Source organism: Cupressus sempervirens, chromosome 9 (assembly GCF_028749045.1).
Source record: "Cupressus sempervirens isolate cs-2001-9-10 chromosome 9, ASM2874904v1, whole genome shotgun sequence".
NCBI lineage: Eukaryota > Viridiplantae > Streptophyta > Pinopsida > Cupressales > Cupressaceae > Cupressus > Cupressus sempervirens.
This window is the reverse complement of record NC_143126.1, coordinates 20,977,566-21,002,234: the sequence shown is the minus strand read 5'-3', so window position 1 is coordinate 21,002,234 and position 24,669 is coordinate 20,977,566. Positions and strand designations below refer to the sequence as shown.

The 24,669-nt window shown below is 34.3% G+C and overlaps 1 pseudogene; it reads left to right on the top strand.

Annotated features, from left to right (window-relative positions):
* Positions 1-1,793: 1,793 nt before the first annotated feature.
* On the top strand, positions 1,794-12,480 carry LOC149537436 (universal stress protein PHOS32-like; annotated as a pseudogene).
* Positions 12,481-24,669: the final 12,189 nt, after the last annotated feature.

Below are 24,669 nucleotides of genomic sequence, written 5' to 3'. Positions count from 1 at the left end.
AGTAATCCCTTGTGAATACTTAGGTTAGCCTACTATATATTCCTTGTGTGTCTATCAATCTCTTGGTACCATTGCATATCTCTCATCTCTTCATGTCAGTTCATGCTTGATCTCACATTGCAGTTCTCTTGGTTAGGTGCTTTAGCAAATCCTCATACAAGATCCCTTATCATCAAAATATTGTCCTAAATTATTTTGATTTCCTAGCTCATCCTAGTCCTCAATATTACTAATAGATCCTTGCAAGATGCATCCTTCCTCTCATATGATCTTGGTCTGCCAATATCTAGTCTTACTGATCTCTTTGGCAAAAGGTTCCTTTTTTATGGATTTTACATTTTCTTTTGATTTATTTTCTTTTCAGGATTTCAAATTTGGTTCTTAAAAGTATCTCTTCCAAGCGATTTGGGTTGTTCCCTCCTCAAGGTCACCATGATCTTTTATATCATGGTGTGCTATGAATGGGGCGATTTGAGAGTAAGGTTTTGATCAAGTCTTTTTATTTTTTTTCTTTTTCCTTTTTCTACTTGTGAGTTAGTCAGATGTGACTCTTGCATAGTCCAAACATGTGATCATTTGTGGTTACATGATGCACTTGGGAAATCTCATTTTCTTGTGGGTTACCTAGTATCATTTCCACTTTGATTCTTTTGTGATTCATGTGTGATGTTGGGGCAATCCTTGTGTGTTTGTTTCACATTAGTCCTATGTAATATTGGTACACAAGCCTTGATGTTCATAGTAACCTTGGCATATCTCCAATATTCCTCTATGAAAATTAGTGCTCAACTACATGGTGGTGCTCCCCTATGGAACACCCCCATGCTCAAGCTTTAATGGATTACTTCACACTCCCATCCTATCCAAGCATCCCATCCAATCAATCCTACAATCATGATCCAGCCAATCTATCAAACCCATAGTATCTCAATCATAATCATATCTCCTAAATCAATCATAATCATAGGTCTTGCATCAATCATAATACTAGCTTCTACATCACTCATAATCTTAGTCATCCCCAATCTTAATCCTAAAATCATAATCTCCCCAACCCTATCATCTTCCCAATCACTTCCCTAGGTTCAATTTAAAAAACCAATCACCCCTCCCCCTAACCTTGTAACCAATATTCTTAATCCTTGGTTATCCTTGTGCACACCATTTTCCTTTGGATCATTCTCCCATAGTGAGAGTATGAGCTTCCTTAAACCCCCTCTCTTAGCCACTCTTAGTCCTCCCACCCAACCTCGATTCTTGTACTTTTCAAGAAGCTATCAGGCCTCGTATTCTTTCCCCACCACCTTCTTGAGGGGGCATCATAGAATCCATTCTATCCTCTTCTACTTAAAATTAGGGCAACCATTTTATTTTAAGAAGTCTTCTTTGCATTGCTTATATTTGAACTTCTTTGAAATAGTGTTGTCCCAACACTATGTCAAAGAGGGGCAAAATATAAGCACCTAAATTTGATTAGATCACTAAGTAATCATATTTAGTCATCTCCTAGGACGTTACTGATTAAATATTTATTATTTATTTAATTAACTATAGTCCAATGGATAAAATCAAATGATCACCTAAAATCTATTTATCAATTAAATCCCTATTCCTCTATTAAATTGAATAAATCCTCAAATCTATTCAATTTAATTCCATACTTCTATTTTATTGAATAAATCATTTAATAAAATATCTAAAATCCTAAAAGCCTTCCTAAACCCTATCCTAACCCCTAATCACTAGTACATTTGGCCCCATTTTTGGACCAAAATTTTTCACCATCTATTCAAATGGAGTCAAATTTGTCAGAATATGCAAGGAAATACATCTTTTTTAAAAATCCATGCCTGTATCGATCAAAATTTTGACCAACACGGGCTTCATTATGTTAAAATAAAAAAAATTCTATTTTGCATGAAGATAAATGTGTTCTTGTTGAGCGAGAAAAGTAAAAGGGCTTTGCAGTGTGAAGGCAGTAGACATTGGCATCAACTGGGGCACCATATCAACACATAGTCATGTGTGCCCTACAAGTTTCCTTTACAGTGTCAATTGGGGTTCCATTGATCTCTCTGTTAAGGAAAACAATATATATGAGGAGTTGTAGCAGAAGCTCGAAGATGACTTCGACAATTTCACATCTACTAAGGCCACTAATCTAGCACAACCCCTTGTGGATGCCCATATTCCTTTTAAGATCCACATTTTCAAGGATCATGACATGAAGGAGCATCTTTGTTTGGAGGTCAAGAGGCTTGGCCTCAGTGTAGTTATAACGGGGAGTCGAGGATTTGGGGCTTCTAGGAGGAACTTAAAGGGCAGGCTTGGTAGCATTAGCGAGTACTGTGTTCACCACTACATCTATCCTATTGTAGTTATCAGGTATCCTGATGAGGAGAAGGAGTGTAATCTTTTTGAAGTGTAGCCCACTGAGCTGCTAAAGGATTCTGAGTTGGAGATGAGGTTGTTCCTGAGGAGGATGAGGTGGATGAAGTTCATTCATATGTAGGTTTCTAGCTTTTTAGCTTTGAAATTTTGTGCTTTTGATTGACTGTGTTGTTTTGTATTGTGATTTGTGTGGAGTTGACTTTGTGTGTAAGGTTTTGTATTGGATAAGTTAAAGATTGGACTTTTTTTTTTGTTTTTTTTCAATAATTATTTATAAATCCCAAGACATCTTGATGACACATTGAAACAACAACCATTGTCAAACCATTTCGAATGTTGTGTTGATCAAGCTGCAAATAGGTGACCTTGGGGAGATCCTGCGTAGTAGTCAATCAATTGTGTGCAAGGATACACCCTTGCTGTGTATCCAAGGTATAATAATGTTTCCATATTCAGACATTGTTATACAAACTTGTAAAATCAAATTACATTAATGATTCAGAGCTCATTTTTTCAAGTCAAGCATTTCCAAGGTGGAGAGGCAGTCGATTTAGATGTGATCACCAATGTCCATTAATTTCTTTTTAATTGAAAAATAGAATTAGACCATGAAAATTCAATCTTCATCTATTTATGTATATGCAACATGAAATTAGACACTCAAATAAATAAATTTAGGCATTAACAATGAAGTTCAACTATTAAACTATACAAGCAATATAACTGATTGTGTCTTGTGTTTCTATGACATGCCACGCCAATCTCCTTGACAACTGAAAAGAATTAATAGTATGTACTCTGAGATATTAAATTTCTAGTTCCAAAAAACATATTGAATTTAGGGATACATCCAATACTAATAAAATACAGACCTGTGTTTCTTTTACAGTGTATCTTTCCAGTAGTGCCTTTTTCTCTTCATTAGTCAATAGTTGGTGCTCTGGCACAATAACGTGTTCCTTTATGTTAACAAGTAGCTCTGCCTCCTACACATGATAAAACACCAACAAAATTATCTTGTATATTATGAAAAAGAAATTAGAACAATCTAGCCAGAGAATAAAAAAGAAATTCTCTTTATTTTTGTCACTAAACAAATTCTACACTTAATGACTAAAATGCAAGGTTACACAGGGTCATGGTACTTATGTATAGGTAGGGGTAAGGCTATTTTCCAAAGTAGGGAAGGGTACCTAGCTATGTTAATTTTGTTTTTAATATAATTTAATATTTTATAGAAGTTTGCAGATGTAATGTGTTGTTTCAGTTTTAGATTTGCAATATGTTTGTAATAATAATGTAATGTGTTGTTTCAGTTTTAGATTTGCAATATGTTGTAATAATAATATATGCTAAATGTTTATATGCATAACAAAGAAGGAAAAATTTAAACATAAACAAGAAGATAATAAATCTTATAAGAATGACATATTTGATATTACAAATTTTAAACTTCTAACTTCAACAGTGATAAAGTTTATTGTAAATCAATATTGTATCAAAGTTTCAAATTAATGACATATTTAATTAAGCTTGATAAATAAAAAGTTGATATGCTAACAAAAAACTGAAACATAAATCATAAATCTTAATCAAGTTCCTTGGCTATGACATGAGATGTTCTTATGTGCAAAAAGTTCAAAAATCAAAATAGTCAAGAAGAGTCTCCTTCTTTTATTCTTACTCAATTAAAGTATTCAAAATTTTGACACCAAATGCAGAAGTTATAATTACTAGGCTTTATGAGCCCTATATATTTGAATGAGCCTTTTCTCTATCTACCAAATTTTGAGACTATTTATTTGGCCAAATATTAACTTGTTCTCTTGGTATGACTGAATTCATATGTCTATATATGATGATTTATTGCACTGTTTACAAGATTGCTTTCAATTCAACTAAGTGTGGTCCAAAATGTCAACTGGAAAATATACTTGGTTATATCCAATATACAACTTCATTGGCTATGAAGAACTCACACCAAGCACCCTAAGTTGAATTTCTTCATCTAAATCCTCTATCATGGTTGAAGTAAGAGACAAATTTATATGCCAACATTTTCCATTTGAATAGAAAGATATGAAGATCTTTCCCTTGTGGAATAAACCCACTTTTTCTTTCTCAGAAGAAATGAGCTTAGTCTCTCCATTGGTATGGGACCCCATACTTCAAGTGAACATTTGTACAATTCCACCTAACACCTTGTTATGTGTCTCGTAGCTGATTGGAGAATATGTGATTGTTGATGAATTCATTTTATCTGATTAAAAATAGAATCGCAAAAGAAAAATAGTTCAAATATTGAATCCACAAGCATGTAGAAGATAAGATTGTGCAAGAAGAGGAAAACTAAGAAATAGTAGCAGGACAATGACTCCTACCTGGGTAGTGGCTCTTGAATGCTTTGTCTTTATACTCATTTCTGTGATTCTTGAAGACACCATTCATCACATTGGAAAGGTATGTTTTTGCTTCTCTATGTGTTCTATTCAATTCAATAACTTCTGCAATCAGAACATATAGTTTTTTTTGACATCGTGCATTGGTTGGCATTGCTGAAAAACCTATGGATGGGACTACCACATACAAGCAAACCAGACTACAGCACATAGAAAATGAGAATAGGTAAGGATGATAACGTTTGTATATTTCCTTAATCGATCAGCACGTTGTTCCCAACGTGCCCTCTCTTTGGACTGGACAGGTCGACTAGCTTTTGAAAACATCATAGGGAGTAGACACGTATTTGTTTCGAGGACCTAAAAACCAATATAAATAGGTAGCAACATAACTGAGCCTCTTTAATTTGGTATTTTTTCGTGCATCATCTCATAGAAAGATAAATTCCTTGCACTCATCAATTACTTGCTATGTTGTAATAGAAATTCTTATCATCTAAAGAAACATTCTCTGTTGTTGAGAGCATCAAGCCAAGAAGATTATCGCCATATGATACACTCTCTTTTCTTTTCTCTATCATCTACTTTAGGTTTTTGTCCAATCTTCTTCTCCTCTTCCAGGCCTCCAGATTTGAGGGCATATGGATATAGCTTTTTTGGGAAAATAGAAATGTGAATTCAATCTAATTCATTATATCCTCTAATCCCTTGATGTCACCATATATTTTTGTTCCCCCTTTCTTTTAGTCCATTGCAAACCCTACCCTCATAAAAATGTCTACAGTTCAAGCCTCCCCATATAACTAGTTAGCTCTAATTCACAAGGCCTCTATGCAACTTCTTTTATAATCTCATTCCATGCCTTTACCAATTGATTTGTATGCATGGACATCATGTCAACAGAGGCCTATAACTATAAACAATAGTTCTCATTAGTAAGAAGGGTTCAAAAGATTGAAAACCCACTTTGTAAAATAGGTCTCAAATTGAAGTAAAAGTCTATAATACAATGATAAATTGTGTCTCTCTTATCTGGAAGATTGAATTTGAATCTATAATAATTAATTTCAACAAATAATACTAATTACCTTGCATTTTTCAACATGAAAAGTAGGGGCCACAATTCTATGTTGTTGAGAGCATTTATGGCCATTAGGAATCATTAGAACATCACCAAATCCCGCAGAGAACATCTTCTAAACCATGGGAGATTTTTTGTAGTTAGTAGTGTGCTTTGAAGAGAACCATACACAGGTCTACTACCTGATGTTGTAAAATTTAGAACATTAGCTTCACTTCTCTTCTTACAAATTTCTGTACATACCCCGCATATCAATTAAGATCTTGACTTCATTATTCTTGCAAATATTGTTCTTTCCTTGTATGTGAATACACTATTTTGGACTTTATCTTCATTATGGTGCCATTTGTGTCAAAATTATGTGCACCAGACTAATTCTATAGTGTAGATTGATAGTTCAAGGAACTTTAAAGGGTAATATGTTATACGTTATCAAAATTATTTACCATCATTATCTAGAATCAATCATAAAATACAATAAAAATAAGTTGAGAATGAAGATACCATTATTGGTAGAAAATGACAGCGTGCCACAGAAGTAGCATGTTGTTGTTAAAAAACTCTATGCCCTGTGCCCTTTGTAACTAGGGTGGTCATCTACAAGCAACATGGTGGTGAGAGAAGGCACGAGCAATACAAATTCTATAAAAAAAACTTTGAAATTCCTTCCTCATGATGGTGGTATCTAACACTGCTCTGTGGCCTCCCTCCTCTGCATGCCAGGTGGTCTCTGCTAGAAGCACCTTGGTGGGGCAGCTGGCTAGGCTCCCTCCAAGTAGCTATGTGGTGGCTAAACAACCTTGCCGTGCTGTAGAAATCTCCATTTACTTCCTAGCCAAAATTTTCATGGGTTGAACCATTTTTCGGGCCGAACAGGACACTTCCAAGCAAAGGAACTCCACATAAGTAGTAGCCCGAATATTCATATGACTTAGTGTCCTGACAAAGGAACTCCACATAAGTAGCAACTCGAATATTCATATGACTTGTAGAACATTTAGTTGTAGAAGGTTTAGTTGCAGGGAAGGGAAGAGTGGGTGGAGGATTTGTAGATTTTTTCTTAGGAGTAGAGGATGGAATAGTTGGTGATGAGAGCGGTAGAGCTCCATCTATTGAAATATCAATTCTTCATGTCATTCTATATAGATAGAGAAACTCTATATGCCTATTTTAACATAAAGTTGTGCTTTATAAATATTATATTCTTTTATTTTTAATATAATAAAATGGTGTTTTAAAATTATATCTTTTGTGATACAATCATTAAGCAAATGAAATGAAACACATCTCTAAATAATTGTACTAATATTAAGGTTAAAAGTTATTATAGTGGTTGTTCAATACAGTTAACACAAACTATAGCTAACTACTTTGTTAAACAATTTTTAAATTTATATCTTTACTTTTTAATGGACAACATTTCAAAGCAAAATCCATAAAAAATGGTTTCCTTGGCATGGAATTTTGAAGGAGGAAGAAGGATACCATGAATAAATTTCAGATTTTGAGGATGGAGGATATTATATTTGGGGATAAGTTAGGCAGAAGAGTTAAATTTATATTGATTATTGTTGCTGGTTGAAAGTCAAGAAATATTGTTTGCAGCTAAGTGCATTGTTATGGAATTTGATATCTTTAAGTTTAAGGATGGTGATGACTATTCTTGGGTAGATATCAGGCTCAAAGGTTTTAGGGGATTTCATGGTGATATTATTTGCAGGTTGCTGATTTGATTTCTGTCTTGTTAAATTCATTTTATTAAGAATTTGTGAACCTGTTTCCTAGCAGGATGCATGAAATGTGAATTATTTCGGGTTTTTTAGTTTCAAAGTTGTATCAAATAGATTTAAATCAGTTTATATCAGATTACTAAAATGTATTTGAAGCCCATATAGTTTCCTATGAATGCAATTTCTGGTTTGCATTATTTGATTATAATTTCTAGAGTGTTGGGTGAGAAGCAAGAGACTATTACAGATTTGTGAGTTGCATTATATATCATTTCAGAGTTCCTTTGATCTTGCATATTTGAATTCAAGGGTACGTGTGTATTTCCGCTCTTCATCTAAATTATATTAGATTGGTGATGATTATTTTGTGTCCATATGGTTACGTAATTGGGAAACTAGATTGTGGCAGAAATCAAAGAGGAAGGAATTACTCTTCATTGTTCCTATTTTCTGTGGACTGATTTTATGTGAAACTTATCTTAGATTTTAAGTTGATTTATTTTTCTTTTACTCCAACCATGATAGGGGATTTCAACGAAGAAATTCAGCTCAGGGTGCCTGGTGTGAGTTCTTCATAGCCAATGAAGTCGTATATTGGATATAACCAAGTATATTTTTCAGTTGACATTTTGGACCACACTTAGTTGAGTTGAAAGAAATCTTGTATATAGTTCAATCCATCATCATATATAGACATGTGAATTCAGCTGTACGAAGAGAACAAGTTAATATTTGGCTAAAGACATAGTCTCTAAATTTGGTAGATAGAGAAAAAGGCTCATTCAAATATATAGGGTTCGTAAAGCCTAGTAATTATAACTTCTTCTTTTGGTGTTAAAATTTTGAATTCTTGAGAAATGGGGAAATTACTTGGTATGCAGTCAAAGAGCCGAACCTACTATTGTTTGTGTCATCAACTCTTAGCTTCCTTGTTCCTCTAACAAACAAAGAAAGCATTGTCACATCATGCGGCATTCAAATAGAATACAAAATGAGGACTACCATAAGTTGTATGGTGCTCTACAAAACCCAACCACTCTGACATAAGTGATTTTTGAATTGGATTTTCCAATTGCCAAAAATTTTAGCTGAACTATTGCCTCTATTCATTCCTGCTTGCATAGATAAAATCATCAAATGATATCTCTATTGGCTTTCTGATCAGTTTGTTTCATCCAATTTTTCATTACCCGATTTATCTTTTTTATTTACAATACGTCCATCTCATTATACTTTATACAATTGTCCTTTTTGTACCAAGGATTTTGAGGTTTCCACAGGTAAACACTTTTTATAGCAAGGTTTTGGTGAATATGATTATATCTTTTTCTTCTATTATAAGAACAAGGTGGTGGTTGTATATATTTTTTGTCTCGAGACTTTTGCAGGATATAATGCAATGCATATTTAACAAGCTATAAGCACCCTATTCTCCATTTTGTCTGACACTTAAAAGAATGATTGAATTTATTTTTGGGTTCAACTGTGTAAGTTTTTTTTAGCATCAAAGTTTCAGATCACACTTTGTGATCCATCATCAGAATAAGACAATGTAAAAATAGAAATTATTAGAATATTGACATTTTGGCTATTGTCTTTTTCATTTGCCAAAAAATCATTAATCAATAAACTAGAAACATATGTTTCATTTGTGCTTTGTTATTTTGTTCTAAAATCTTCTTTTAGCAGTCTTTTACTTTTCATTTCATCTTTATAATTGAAGGATATCATGAGAGAAATTTCTTGCATTCACTAAAATGCATTTCTTTGCAGTGCCTCTGTATATTTAAATTAACAAAGATCCCTTAGATCCCTTTGCATGCTCCTCTACTTTCCTTCTGGAGTGAGTGATAATTTGAGTAAATGTAAGAAGGCAAATACTTGCCTCTTGCACATTTTCTAGCCCATGTTTATGTTACTAAATACGAGTCATGAACTCACTAATTTTTTCAGTTGTCAATAGTTTCTGGTGAGGGCTGTGATTTTAATTTTTTAATATTTGGGACACTATTTTGGCATTAAGGCAGCATTACAAAAGTAATATCTATTGTTTTTTGACCTGCTAGGTGATGGAATTTTTTATAATTACTGGTAGTTTGGTTGTTTGCCTAGCCCATTTTATAAGCCTTTTCAAGTAGAGATTTTCTTCTTTGCCACATTCAATGGATATATATTCCATTAATTAAAACATTCTATGAATATTTATGTGATTGAGTGTGTGGACACTAAACTTTAACTTTGCTATAAATTATCTATATCACAGTTCTAACAAACTCCGAAGCAACACATACAGATTATCCAAGAGGATTTCATCCCAAGTAGTTCTCTTCTAGTTCTTATTGATCTATCTGTGTGTCTCAAGCATGAAAGTATGTATATATGATCTCCTCTCTTTACTTGAAATGCCATTTTTAGTTTCTAGAATCTTGAGTATTGTATAGAGGATTTTTCATTGACAAATTCATTTTAGATATTCCATATGGGAGCAAAAGTCTTAGGTTGAACCTAATTGACTAAGAACCAACTCCATCAAATGAGTAATTCTACAGAATTCAAATGGGTCACAATTCTGGCCCCATCTTTTATGGTGTTGGACCCTTACACTCACAAGACTTGATCTCGGCTAGTCTCTTTTAAAACCTCTAAATATCATCAGAAAACCAAGAACCCATTAATGTTTCTAGAAACATATGGCTCCAAAACTCACATTCTTTTATAAGATAATATCAACCACAACATTTTTGACTATTTTTCTTAGTTAGCAGAATGTTGACATGTGGTAAATATTTTTTTCTTTAATAATCAAGTTGTACAGAGGATATGAAATCAGGTTTTCTTGTTTGTAGATACAGAGCTATACCAAGTGCCTACTATTGAGGAACCGTTGGGGCATTGCTTGTGTATGACATCACTCGACATGCAACTTTTGACAATTTGGAACATTGGCTAAAAGGGCTAAGGGAACATAGTGATTCCAACATTGTGGTCATGCTTGTTGGTAATAAGGTAGACTTGCGCCATTTGAGAGCCGTTACTCCAGAGGAAGGTCAGGAACTTGTTAAAAGGGAAGGCCTTTACTTCATGGAAACATCAGCCCTAGAGAGTACAAACATTGAAACCACTTTTAAGAATGTATTGACTCAAATCTACAAAATCATTAGCAAGAGGGCCCTTGAAGTAGGGGAGGTTGTGGCAATAGTACCTAGGAAGGGGAAAACAATAAGTGTTGATGAAGTATCAGCAACAAAGAAGATAGGATGCTATTCAGCATAAGGGTCTCACCACTTATCCATCTCATGATGCTAACATAAGAACACATGAAAGGTTGGATATGCATTTTGCAGATATGCTTGTAATATAAAAATTCATCGATAATGGAATGTGCATAGATCTTGAGATTCTTTTACAGATTGTAGTACTTAAACTTAGAGAGGGAATACACACAAGATTTCTAATTGACAAATGTTATTGAATATGATTAGGTCATTCATGGCTTGAGTTCCTAGACAATTCATTATAAATCTTTATTTGAGTCCATTCATAAATTCAAAATTGAGGCATCATCTAAAACATATGATCCAAGTCTGGCAGCGAGATTTGAATACTTAATTATCAATTACTAATTGTGATATCTTTTAACCCTAGATATTATTATTTTTTAAAGCCTTAAAGAATTTTATTTCTAATGTTCATCCATCTATACCTATTTTCCAATCTAGCTTTATCAATTTTATTTGAACTTGAAGTCTTCAAATATTGTGTTAGTACTTTCCAGTAAAGGTCTATGAGTGCATAGTGCATTTTGTGTGTTTGAATATATTACTAAGTTATCTCAATAATTTGCATTTCATAAAAATAGTTAGATGGGCTCAAGTGAGCATGAAGACAAATGCTTAAAATGTTCACCTTGCATTGATTAGCTTTATTAGCTTTATAACACTAGTTTGATTAGCTTTATAGAACTCATCAGTTTCAGGTGGACACAATTTATGGTTGCATCTTCAAAAAGAGCAGGTCAATGGTCCAAATGGAAAACAATGACCTCAACCATCAACAAGAAGACAAGTGATAATGCAGGCACCCTACCACAAGTTGCCTCTAGTGCTCAAAGCAGAATTACCTTATCCATAAATCTCACTACTCATGCATATATCAAATATTACTAAGCTACTGTAGAGTACAAGATCAAACCATGACTAATGCCATGAAAATGATAGATTCCACTCCATCCAGTCATTAGAGTTGGACAATTTTGGAAAAATAGAAAATGGTTCACCATGGACCAAAATCAAGAAAACTTACCTCATTTGTTACAATTAGGAGCGATGGGATTATGATATATTGCAGATGCATCTAATTGATGTGCGCAAGGCAAAGATTTACTTATGTGACAAAACCTTCCATTATGTTTTTGTGGCTAGATTTGGAGCTCAAAAATGAGGTGAAGAGACTTTAGCCATTGCTATCTAAAAGATTGATGCAAAAATATTTACACAACTGGAAAGTTGCAAATATCTCATGGATTGTGGAAATCTACTTGTTCTTAAATAGCCATGTTTTCAATAGATACCATTTGATGAGAAGATGACTTCATTCTCTATGATTTAGAAGAAGACCCCGTTTCAAAAGCATAAAGAAGAAGAGGAGGCTAAGAAAAAAGTACATATCATCAACTTTGAGATTTAGTCATGAACAATTTTTTTTTCTTGATTATATAATCTCCATGTTAAGCTATCTTGTATGATTTGTTCTTGCAATGTAGAGAGTAGATGAAGAAGCAGCTAGCTTGTATGAAGATTTTGTGGAATCTTTCAAGGAAGATGATGTACCTAGTGGCAAAGCATTTTTATGGGGAGGAACTATCAATCCTGATGATTGATCAAGGGCCGGAATTGAAGGTTTGTGTGAATATGTACTCAGGTCTTTTGTTTCCCAATTGGTCTATTTCCACCTTGTTAACAAAGGGGTTTTTCTATTTATTTCATAATAACGGGCATATCATCCAAAGATGGGGCTTCTAGTTCGAAGAAAGGATGTAGGTATTTGCATAGATACTAGATTATTGCTAATGTTTGGCATGCATTTCTCATAAAACAATAGGCTCTTAAAACTAATAAGGGTTCATTGAAGTTCAAACATGTACTCTCACATGGGGCAACTTGCTACACTTGCACTGCTAATCATTCCTAACTTTTGAGCTATCTAATTAAACTTTAAGATTGAAAGAGGAGATGCGATTTTTCTTTGGAATAGGCAAATTTCAAATTTGTCATCATTTTAGTCCTTTTTCCTGGGTATTGTTGCCAATATCATGTTAAGAGCATCAATATGCTTTTTTTTTATTATCTACATAACAATCAGCTAGTTAATCTTGGATTTCTTAGAAGCAAACATTTCTAATGACCAGACCTCTGTAGATCACCTTGGAATGTTGTAGTTATCCTTGTTGTAGTTATGCTACAGTTATCCTGGTTGCACACTTGAGAAGAACTCCTATTTACTAGCCTAAGGTATTGTAAGGGGAAATGGGCATGCGAGTAGATAGAAACTAGAAAGACATTGTATATAGATGAAGGCATGAAATAGATGGTTTTCAAGCACTAAGCATTTAGTACATATCATCATTCGAGATCAAATGGATGTGTGGGATTATACACATAGTGAATAATAAAGGAGGGAATTGAACCCTCCCTAAGGCTCACACTTGTTGAGGTCCACTTAAGCAATGGCCCTTCTTGTGAAATTTCTATCAAAAACCTTTATAATGAGATAATGTGTTATGAGGTCTTTATCAGTGGGATGGAATGTGAATCCAAGAGGTAGTTGTGCATCACCCATATCATGACTATAACTAAAGTTAAGAGCCTCTATTATTGAATTCTCTTCCCTATCACCCATATTCATTTCCTTTTCTATTCATGCTTCACATGGGAGTCTTTTTATATGATGATTTATTGTCAATCATGTCCATTCGCTACCAAAAAATTCATATTCTACAAATTCAAGATGCTAGAACTTTTGTGGATGTGTAGGCCATCAGAACATAGTGTAGGGAGGATGATGAACTTATTCTCAACTATCATACTTAAGAAAGTGATAAAAATTGTAGAATCTTAACATATGGTTGTTCAAATTCTGTATCTCCTAAATTATTTCCTTTTAGTGTATAACTTGTTGTACATAGTTGCCAAGTTTGCTTATTGTATCAAGCATATTAATGAAGAAGCATATTAGTTACTGTCAGTGTTTATGACAGTTTGATTAGTTACTGTCGATGTTTTTCAGGCATTCTATAAAATAGTTCACATCCCTATGTATGATATGAAATTTTGCATGCATCCTGGACTCTCTCATCTGGCTGATGATGGATTACGGAGAGTGATTTGAAACGATGATGCTAAAAAACACACGCAATCAAATCCAAAACGAACTTGCATTACAAATGGATTGTGGAAATCTAATATTGTAAATTTTGCATGCATGTCTACTAGGAAAATCACAACTTAAACATATATGGATTGTGGAAATCTGATATTGTTAATTTTGCATGCATGTCTACCAAGACAATCACAACTTAAACATATAAATGTTTAAGTTGTGATTGTCTTGGTAGACATGCATGCAAAATTAACAATATCAGATTTCCACAATCCATTTGTAATGCAAGTTCATTTTGGATTTGATTGCGTGTGTTTTTTAGCATCATCATTTCAGATCACTCTCCGTAATCCATCATCAGCCGAATGAGAGAGTCCAGGATGCATGCAAAATGTCATATCATACGTAGGGATGTGAACTATTTTATAGAATGCCTGAAAAGACATTTACACCCAGGCGTTGGTCAAAATTTTGACCTTCATTGGTCAAAATTTCTACCTTTATTGGTCAAAATTTTTGACCTGCATTGGTCAAAATTTTTACCTTTATTGGTCAAAATTTCTAACTTCATTGGTCAAAATTTTCTAACTTCATTGGTCAAAATTTTGACCAATTCTTGGCAAAACTTGCACCATGGCTATGGAAGTTTTTTGACCAACATATTGGTTGAAATTTCAACCAACCAATAGTTTGGTTGAAATTTTGATCAGAAAATTTTCAACCAATGGGTTGGTCGAGGTTTGGTCGAAAATTGGGTTGAAATTTTGATCAGAAAATTTTCAACCAATGGGTTGGTCGAGGTTTGGTCAAAAATTGGGTTGAAATTTTGACCAATAATGGATGGTCTCAAATATACTAGTGAATCCAACCCATTCACCCATACTAACCTCACTTAGCCACCTAAATAACACATCCCATGAAAGCTAAACCACTTGCCTTCCTAACCCCCTTTCTAAGCTAATCCTAATCCCTCTCCTAAGCATGTGCACAACTTTAAGCAAGGGTTAAGACTTTCTGACCCAAGCTAAAGTCAAAATATCTCTCACACCTCTTACACCTCCCTTAATATCTCTTACACCTCTTACATCCCCCTTTATGACTCTTACAAAGCATTTATGGAGCCCTTATCTCTTGAGCCTCCTTTTTTGACCATCCACCTTGCCGTCCCTTCATCCAATCACCCTCTAACATGTGTCACCTCTCTATTGGTGCTAAACAAGCACAATCCATTTGCTCCCTTTTGAGTGTATCTTGACCCTCCCTCACCATCTTATCATCCTTGCATCCTTACCATCCATCTCTCTACCCCTTGGCCTATAAATGCAACCCTCTCCCTTCAAAAAATCATCCACCTTTCATGCAAAGTTATAATTCTATTTTGAGAGCTTGAAAACTACCAAAATACCATTATAATGTTGAAATACCTTCATGACTCCATTGTTGAAACCACTCTTCATGCACACCATCCATCCACTTGAAGCTTTGAGCGTAATTGTGAGCATGCATATCTATCTTAATCAAGGACAAATCCTTTGTATCATGTGTTATACCATTAGGAGCCTACCATTCTTGGTTTTCTTACTTTTGTGGTGATAACAATCAGTCCTATTATAAGTGTTTTCCATTTTTAGTATTAAGAATGATTTTAATAAATTAGTTTTCAATTTGCAATACTAGATAATAGGTGATACACCTACATCAACTAATAAGTGATCTAATTGAATTTTTGAGGCACATGAGAGAAATCATGTTTTTGTATGTGCAATAAAGTCAATCAATGCAGGGGAAGCATTGCTAAGAGATTACAATTTGAATCACATAGATATAAAGAAAGTTACTATCATGGGACTTGTATGTACTACATATGTAATATTTAAACTAATTACATCCAATCAATAACTCCAATATACAATATATCATTTTATTCATAAGTTCTTTTGCTAAGTTGACTATTTCTTTCATTATGCTGATGTTTTTATATATATTCTTTGTCATCGTGCAACATAAAAAATTCATCAAATGATAGAGGCAGGCATGTTGAGCCCACCTCTTCTTCAACATAGGTAAAGGTTTTGTATAAAAATTAGCATTATTATAATTTTACAAAATGTCATATTATTATGTTATTTTCCTAGGGTTTTGGAGTTGTTTTAATTTTTTTACTGATGCTTTTTTCACAATTTGATGCTTAGGAAGAGGAAAAATAACCAATTACACAAGAGCAATTAGTTTTTGATATGGTGGTTGCAGAATTATGCAATGATAAGATCACATATACCACTGACCCTATAAACATGTGTAAAAAGAACCTAAAAGGCATCAATCCACAAATCCACGTGCTTGTGATGGATCCAAATCTAACCAAAGAGAAAGAGGAGATGAGAAATGAATTGTGTTAGAGAGCATGTTATCAAGAAGTAAGAAACAATGAATCTTTTTCTAGTATAATAGTTCAATAAAGCTTTATGTTTTATACTAATTTATGGATCGTAAACCAAAATATGTATGCATTGTTACAACATTTTTTGAGACCTCACCGAATTGTTCCACCTAATGAGGGTACTAGTTCAGCTCCTACATGTATGTGATTTCAATTTTCAACCATTAGAAGGGACATCATCAAATTCACCATATACCATGCTTCTCTATTCTAGTCCATTAATAGTCAAAACTACACCATTATTTTCTTCATGATTATTATTGATAGTTTTATATTACTATGTTGTCATGTTTTTGCAATCTATATTTTAAAAGGACAATATTGCACCATTATTTTGTTCATGATTATTGTTGACATTTTTATATTACTATTCTCATGTTTTCACAAACTATATTTTAAAAAGACAATACATTATATATATGATTATGTTTTAGGTCTTTATGACATGCATACGCCTCCTTCAACAAGGTCGGCCAACACTCTAAGATTGTCAACTATAGGATAGACAACAAGGAGCATGCAAACATCCATGCATGCTACAACTAGAGTTGGTAAATCCTTGTTTTGCTACATTTTGTTATCATGGGTTAAATATGATTTGATTTGTACATTCAGGTTCATTTGATCATAGTATGTCATTGATTAACTTTGTGTAGTGGTAGGTACACCTTCTCATGATGATAGAACATGTTGGTGTATGAAAATGTTACCCATTTCCAATTACCCTAATGAGAACAAAACGCATCTAGGGGCAGCTAACTCCCATTATCAACACATCCATTTAGACACCAGGCCAACTATAAGGCATGACCCTTCTTCTTCTTCAGGCTCTGCAAAACCTAGGTGGGTAGACTTATAGATTCTTCATATGGTACCAGTTATCAAAGCATACACTGAATCTATTCAAAGAAGATAAAACCCTTATTTCTCCTAAGAACTCATGAAATAACATAGACCTATGATAGCTAGATGCAGATCTAGGAATCTCAGAAGTTGAGTGAGGGCATTCTATTATAGCTCTTCAACATGAAAGGGAAATTCATTTGATTAAAGATGTTGATTCAACAAAACCTCAAAAATGCAACAGTACAACCAATGATCCTATAACTGATCAGTGCCTAATCCATTGGGCAATTCCATTAATTCAAAACATACATCTATGATATCAGGACGTATCTCATATACCCAGACATCAGATCTATCCAACCACCTTGTGATTTAGACATCAGTGTTCATTCAGGTCTCATTCTCACAAAATATCCTTCTCAAACAACCAGTAACCTTGTTTAAACATATCAAGCATTTACTTGGCCCTTTGGTCCAACAGCAAAATACACCGAACATACAACTTGAAAGGGATGCAAATGGGTCTCAAATCTTTGTTCCAAAACCACATAAGACTTACAAATTACTAAGACAGGAGACTAGAACTAGAACAAAACTAGTGAAATTGTTGCTCACATGTATTCATTTCCTTGAAACTATACATTCAGATGCATAAAATTAAAAAATGAAACAACCTAATATCTCAAAACTATCTATATTATCTCTACAACTGTTGTTCACATGAGAGTTCTACTGAAGAAAATGGTGTCACAGTCATGGAAACATGTCAAAATACTGGAACCAATGGTCTCACAGTGCAAAAACTAGAATCCCTAATGGTATCACAACAAGGAACTTTTTCTTCCCAGAAACTGGAACCAATTGGTTTCTCAGTAACAAAAACTGGAACCCCCTAAATGACAGAAAGAAAGAATGATATAGAAGAGAAAGAATTTCTGGATCTGATCTTTACTTGACAAGTGTCCACTTGAAATTCAATCTTCTGGCAACTAAAAACTTCATCCTTCCTTCTCCATCTTGATCTGATTTGATTTCATCATTGCCTTGTAACTGATTTGCAAAATATCCCCAGCTAAATGATGAAATCCTTGATTTGTTAAATATCTGATTTGCATTAAAATGCTGATAGAACTTCATCTAATTGACTCAAAAATGCCCCCAATTGAATTCTCCTTGTCTTTTACACATATTCAACCTATTAATCTTGCCAAAAATCACAAATAAACTTCCTGGTCTGAATATGGTTGCAATTTAGGTACCTGATAGAAAACCTCGTGTAGCTCAAACTGACTAATACCTGTGCAAAAACTTACTCCAGAATCAAAAATTTTGTCTTCTCCTAATTTCGGCGATATATAACATCGCCTATCTGGCCTCTTGGAAACCTCCTGAAAGTCATTTTGAAAATGACTCCTCTGCTAGAAAGTTCAGGCTTGCACTCAATCAAGGCATTTTCAAAAATTTAAAAGTTTCTAAAGTTTAAACTTTAGAAAAGAGCCTCATTTGAGTTTTAAAAAGATGCACATCAACTATTTTTTTATAAAAATAATAAAAAATATTATTATTTTTTATTCTTTAATATTGCCCTCTCCTTCAATCCGGGTCAACCTTTAGTTGACCAACCTTTCTTCCACGTGGCAGCCTCTGATTGGCCGACCGGTGCCACATCAGCGTCGCAAGGATCCAGTGCCACGTGTCGCCAAGGCACATCCCCGCATTACTTAAATACCTACAACTCCATATTGCGGGGACGCGCGGACCGTCGGATCTGGCCACATGGAAAAATCATGTGCCTCCATTTGAGCTGCTCGTTCTTGCCACATCATCAATCTCGGGACCCGTCATGCCACGTGGCACCCAGGTGCATCCCTGCATTTCTTAACTACTGCGCAACTCTTTTTGCGGGGATGCACATGCCGTAGGATGCTACCACATGTCGGTGTCTGGTGTGATCTTTAATCTAAGTGCCAACTCAGCACGGGTGCAGGTTCAATTAAAATATTACTTTTTTCGACCACTTTGACGTCATTCGCGGCTCACTTTCTGCGCCCGTGCTCTTCAAAAAGGGCATGTTTTTAAGACACAACACATTATGTGTGTTTGAGTACTTAAATATCAAAAAAAATCCTCACACTGGCGATGTGGGATAAAAGACTTTAATAGTCTTTTGCTCTCTTGCGTGGGTGGCTTAATGTTTGATTGGAGGCGTCTTTGACTTGCATTTTTGCTCACAGGCTTCTTGCTCAATAGCGTGGTCTTCATTCTTTATGAATTGAACCAGCATTGCAAAAATGAAAATGGTGGTGAGTGTGTGGGGGCTCCTTTTAATGGATGGCTTCTTTTCTAGGTCAACAGCCTCCAAATAGCTCCCCTGTTTTAACACTCTTCCACTCTTCCTTTGTTCCTTGTGTGTAAGGTTCTTTCAATTTTCTTTGACAGGCGTTGGTCTTTCTCTAACCTTAAAACCTTTGCTTCAAACTCAAGTTCAACTCTAATGCGTGCAACATACAAGCAAGAAATGCTCATTTTAGTCTACACAAACTCTTTATCTCTGGCAATTGTCTACACAGCCGCCAATCCCATAATACTCGCAATCATTGCCACCGCTCCTCCATGCAATATTTCATATACATTCGCGATGGGTGACTTGACTTTGAGTGTCAAAATGACAATGCTAGGCTGCACACGATCCACTATCAAATGATGGAGAAGTAGAGTACGGTTCAAGGTGTAACACTGAGTTTGAGACAGAAGAAAAGTAGAGGAATGCATAGCTTCAAGCCATTTAACCATTACAGATTGAGAATGATCAATAGAGACAGAGGATAAGATTGATCTGATGGCCTCTCCTGTGTATTGGCGAGAGATGATTGTGTCATTCTAAGACCCTTTGACATTGTGCTTTTTTAGTGCTGCATGGATCTTTGAGCAACATGATTTTAAAATGCTGTTGTTTATTGCCTTGCTTGTAATGACACAAGCAACATCTCGAAGCTTCTCAAAACTTGACATTTGAAATACAACTTGAAATACCTCTTCATTCCCTTTTTTGGAATATAAATATGTCGATAAGAAGATAGTGCACTCCAAGTCTCATATCTGACACCCCCTCAACCCGTGGTCTAGAGAAATTTTAGTCGGGCCCCAAAGTGTGTCCGACTAAAAATATTTTTGTTTTCGAACAACTAAGCTGGAAAATTGATCAACTGAAGATCTGATACTGATTTAAATCAAATTTGATTGCTAAATGATCGATTTGAAACTCATTTGACCACTTCTTTTTGAACTATCAGTTTCATGTCAGGAGGTCCATTGACTGCCTTTAAAGACTGACCCGAACAATTGACCAAGCTCTGAAACTCAAGATCTCTGTTCTCTCTATCATGTTCAATAGGCTTGCCAGATCTCATTACATGAAGACATCAGGGTCAAAAGATATTGACCTCCGAAGTTGATAACTTAAATTCACCTATAGATAAACATGTTAGAAAACTGGAAAGTGCGTTTTGAAATGGCCTGGGAAACTGGACAAACGGGCACATGAGTTAATGAAAACTGGGGAACTGGTAGATTTTCATGAGGATAGTATGATTATACGATATAGGCTCATGAAGGATCATAGGGAAAAATTGGCGAGGGCGCAAAGTTGGCTACCTAGATTTGCAGGACAGAGGACATCAGTAAAATATCATTTTTTGCGAATGGAAAGACCCTGGAAAAGTATACAAACGCATTCGTCAAGATTTGAAAACTGGCACACTTGGAGTATTTTTAGTATAGAACATAGGGAAAAAAACCATTTGATCACACCTATCATAGATAAGGAGGTATGACATCCTGAACAGGGGTTACAATCAATCTACAATTACTGACACCAGTTAAAACTTATAAATTGCGTTTGGAATCATGCTTGAAAATTGACCAAATGGATTCATCATAAGCTGAAACTTGGAACATTACAAATATTTGACGTCTAAAATACAAGAAAAAAGGAATTTTCTCATTTGGGTCAACTGGTCAAAAGTTATTGCACGTCAAACAGGGCTTCCTAGAATTAGGTGCAAAGCGCAAAATCATGGAACTAGTAACTGACCAACTTTGAGGGATTGAAAACCTATTTAAATGGACTAGAAACAACTCAAAATTTGAAACATAGGTTCTTAGGTATGGATATTAGATATTCTCAAATTGGAAAGTCACAAAACCTTTCTGGGTGCGAGATATTCAGATGCAAACACAGCCTCCTGTCGCTGTTTGACACTTTGGTGAAAAGGCAAGATTGACAATTGTTCACAATAGGACTTCGCCGAATAGCTCAGAATGATGATTTGACCATACGGAATAGGTAGACAGGCTGAATGGAAGGTGTTAGAAACATTAGACACCTCTTAGGCCTCATACTGACAGTCGGGTACATAGGCATATAAAAGTGTTTATAGGGTTCAAATTTTCTATGGTGGTCAAAATCAGGGCTGCGATTTTGAGCGCCAACAGAACATATACCAGTACTAGTGATAATTTACCATCCTTTCTTGGAGAAACCTGTGTTACTTCTACTGGATCATTGGAGACATCATTGTTATGGTCAAGAAAGATATGATTCCCTTAAAATTTCCTATACTTTTGGGTACTTTAAAATAGTAATTATTTAGAGGGTAGTTGTAGTTTACTTATTCATAACTCATTTTGGACTAATGATCCCATAATGATTTTGCAGGAAATATTTTTTTTTAATGAAACTTTTTTTGATTTAAAATTGAAGATATTTGGGTCCACATTACGTAAATGGTAAATAGTTTCATATTCTATTCATCCATTTGTTATAATATATTCAAGGTACATAGCTTGAGCTAATTTTTTTATCTAACAATTTTATTTGTTTGTTAAAAGGTGGAATGAGCAAGGCCCTAAATGAAAAGATCAACTCATTAAATCTCCAGAGGATCTCTTTGGTCAAAATATTTTTAACAAAGTCCAAATTCTTAAAAAATATTTCGAACATCTTAAGATTGTGAGAGACCAATACAAAAGGGATCTAAAGGTCAACCAAAAGTATGAGCATGCTTCTATGGTTCTAGAGTTGGAGTGGAATGAAATCATTGAATATTAAAAAGAGGTAAGTCTAAAAGATAAATGAATTAAACCACCACCCAACAAAAATAGGTATGTGGTAGTATTAATGTCATTATGCAAAAATTAGCGATCTTTGTATTTATATAATTTGACATATTTCTAACATATTTCAAAGTTTACATATATAGGATGTAAGATACATCAAAGGCTACACAAGCTAGAAAAGATAAGGTTGGTCAACACCATCTTGGCTATGGTGGATATATCAAAATTCATTCACATCTTGTATGAAATAGTAAATGAAATTTTGTATCCATTTTTATATATAAAATTACAAATAAGAAATACATTCAATATGGACAATATTATGCAAAAACTACATGGCATTGAATTTTATCTAGTGCCCACAAAAGAGGACAAACAAGTTGGCTTCAAGAAAGTCTTTAAAGAAATGGTTGCCTACCACTACACGAATTCCAGAGGCTAAAGAGACATAGCAGATTTTGGTCCATCAGTTCAGACATAGGTAAATAGGCCTATGTCTAATAACCAAATTGATAACTTCATGAGAAATAATCTATTTGGTTAAATTTGAACAATGATAACAATGTGCATGCCATTTCATTGCAACCTTGTACTCCTAGCACATATCCTACACATAATGAAAGCCCTTATGTTATCATAGTGATAGAGTTGTATTGTCAATTTCTATTGAAAATCAATTATTTAATTATTAATAAAATTTAACATCTTAAATTGCAATTCGTGTAACCTTTATGTGATAATTTTTGAGTATGCAAAATGTCATGGTGATAGAGTCAAGCATGATGTTAGGATTGAGCATTTTGAGGTTGGGGTTGAGAAAAATGTGATAGAAGATGATGTGGCACTGTCAGGTCAAGAAAAATCTCTATTATATTCTTTAGATTAATAGAATACTTATAACATTTTAAAATATTTTTTAGTATGCAAAATTTCATAGTGACAGAGTCAAGTGTGATGTTAGGATTGAGCATGTTGAGGTTGGGGTTGAGAAAGATGTGACAGTAGATGATGTGGCATTATCAAGTAAAGAAAAATCCCTATTCTATTTTTTAGATTAATGAAATACTTATAACATGTCTTATTGTAGGGGTGCATTGGCCTGGTGCTCAAAAAAAGAAAAGGAAGCATCATTTCATTAGATCAAAATCACATGAGCTAGAGGAGAATGTCAAAGATAGTCATGATGTGCCTATTAGCCTTTATCTTCGACAAACATCATGTTGGGAATTAACAAGTGGGAAATATACTTCTAAGAGGGGGGGAGAATCAAAAGTATTAAGCTTTAACCAATAAAACTTTTAAACTCTAAAGCATTTCATGCATAAAAAATAACATGTAAAATAAATGCATCCACATAAACACTTGATGCCAAATATGATTACCTAGAAACCCTCCAATGAGAAGGTAAAACTAGGGTGGGGATGACACCCACAACTCTTCACTACTGTAGTAATAAAGTTCACCTATTAAGGTTACATATTTTGACCATTCTCATGATCTGCCTTGTGAAAGGCCTACTTTGTTAAAAGCTTACAAGGATTGTTAGATCCTACCCTATTAAAGGATTTTAACACTCTATCAAAAGTGTATCTGGCTAAAGGATTTACAAAACATTCACTTGGAATGTCACCCTATTAAAGGCTTTATATAAGGGCTGTTAAACCAACCTATCTCCATAGGATTTCATTCTGCTAATACAATTGTTAGAAAGTATAGTGATTACTTGCAATCTGTTAATGCTGATTTCAAATCCTTATTCTGTCCAATTTGATCCTCACTAATCTGGTATGAAACTATTTTGACATTGATCCTCTATTCTACCAATTGATTCTGCAATGCTATCCTTCTTCTAAGTCAATTCAACCCTTTCACTTCCTTCAAAATTTGCTAGTATTCTCTCCTTGCATTCATTCTCTTCTCGCACACTCTCTCATACATTATTGAATTATGGGATTTCAACGTCCTTAAAAGGATTTCATGACTTTGGATTAGGTATGAATCTACAATTGAGATTCATCCATATTTCTTGCTCAAACCTTCCCATTTTTCTGATTGGTTGCATGTTGATTGCATAGGAAATCAAATAGATTCGATATTATCTTTTAATCCTTCGAGATTTATCCCTGTGTCAGCTCAAAAATGGTTTACATCTTAGTTTGTAAAGGCACAAACTCTTATGTTGATTATGTGTTACTCAACACTTACTAATTAATGATGCTCGACACATACTAAATTCTATCTTGCTTGGAACTTGAACTTTGCTCGACATTTACTAGTCACTCAACA